General features: G+C 44.5%; 1 non-coding gene across 1 annotated transcript; it reads left to right on the top strand.

The window, feature by feature from the left end:
* The first annotated feature begins 1,083 nt into the window (after positions 1–1,083).
* On the top strand, positions 1,084–1,206 carry LOC119470050. Its single transcript, XR_005198913.1, has one exon. It is a non-coding gene; the product is annotated as a small nucleolar RNA SNORA26 (small nucleolar RNA).
* Positions 1,207–1,231: the final 25 nt, after the last annotated feature.

The following is a 1,231-nucleotide window of genomic DNA, read 5'->3' as shown; positions in this document are numbered from 1 at the left end:
CGAGGTGGGTGGATCACGAGGTCAAGAGATCGAGACCATCCTGGTCAACATGGTGAAACCCTGTCTCTACTAAAAATACAAAAAATTAGCTGGGCGTGGTGGTGCGTGCCTGTAATCCCCGCTACTCAGGAGGCTGAGGCAGGAGAATTGCCTGAACCCAGGAGGCAGAGGTTGCGGTGAGCCGAGATCGCGCCATTGCACTCCAGCCTGGGTAAAAAGAGTGAAACTCCGTCTCAAAAAAAAAAAAAAAAAGAAAAATGCTGCATTATCAACACCCTTAACAACACAGGGTACAATATTATACAGAAAAACAGCAGTTATCAGCAACTGAGTGGAGAAACAGTAGAAATGGCTTAACCAATGTAGCCTACATTTTTTCTTGTATGCACAAGAGTAATATAATAAGAATGTTTTAAAGTCTAAAAGTTCTTTTAAAACAAAATAGAAATTCTAAGTGATAAAGCACTATATAACATTTTGAGGCTGGGCGCAGTGGCAAAAAAATTTAAAAGGCCGGGTGTGGTGGCTCATGCCTTTAATCCCCGCACTTTGGGAGGCAGAGATGGGTGGATCACAAGGTCAAGAGACAGAGACTATCCTGGCCAACATGGTGAAACCCCATCTCTACTAAAAATACAAAAATTAGCTGGGCGTGGTGGTGCGTACCTGTAGTCCCAGATACTCGGGAGGCTGAGACAGGAGAGTCGCTGTCTCAGGAGTGTCGCTGTCTCAGGAGTGTCGCTGTCTCAGGAGTCACTGAGACAGGAGTGTCACGGCTGCACTCCCGCCTAGTGACAGAGCAAGACTGCATCTAAAAAAAAAAAATTTTAGCCAGGTGCAGTGGTGCACATCTGTAGCCCTAGCTACTTGGGAGGCTACGGCAGGAGGATACCTCAAGCCTAGAAGCTGGAGGTGGCAGTGAGCAGTGATCATGCCATTGCACTCCAGCCTGGGTGTCAAAGGGAAACCCCCTCTCTAAAAAATAATAAAAAATGATAGTTTGACAGTTTTCTTTCCTGTGCTACATAAAATAATGGTACGTATTACACTTGAAGGCATCTTATAATAGAACTGCCCTTTCCTGTTCTCTTTTAAGGCTGACCCAATGCTTTAAGAGGCTGACACAGAAGGGTAAAGTTAAGTCTCCACAAAATCCAGGAAAGAGACTGTGAAACTCCTCTTAGTATCCTGTCTGAAGTCACAGCTGAACTAGGAAAAAAAAAAAAAAAAA

The sequence above is a fragment of the Cebus imitator genome, unplaced genomic scaffold, assembly GCF_001604975.1.
Source record: "Cebus imitator isolate Cc_AM_T3 unplaced genomic scaffold, Cebus_imitator-1.0 Scaffold5383, whole genome shotgun sequence".
Taxonomy (NCBI): domain Eukaryota; kingdom Metazoa; phylum Chordata; class Mammalia; order Primates; family Cebidae; genus Cebus; species Cebus imitator.
This window is presented reverse-complemented; position numbering and strand designations above follow the sequence as displayed.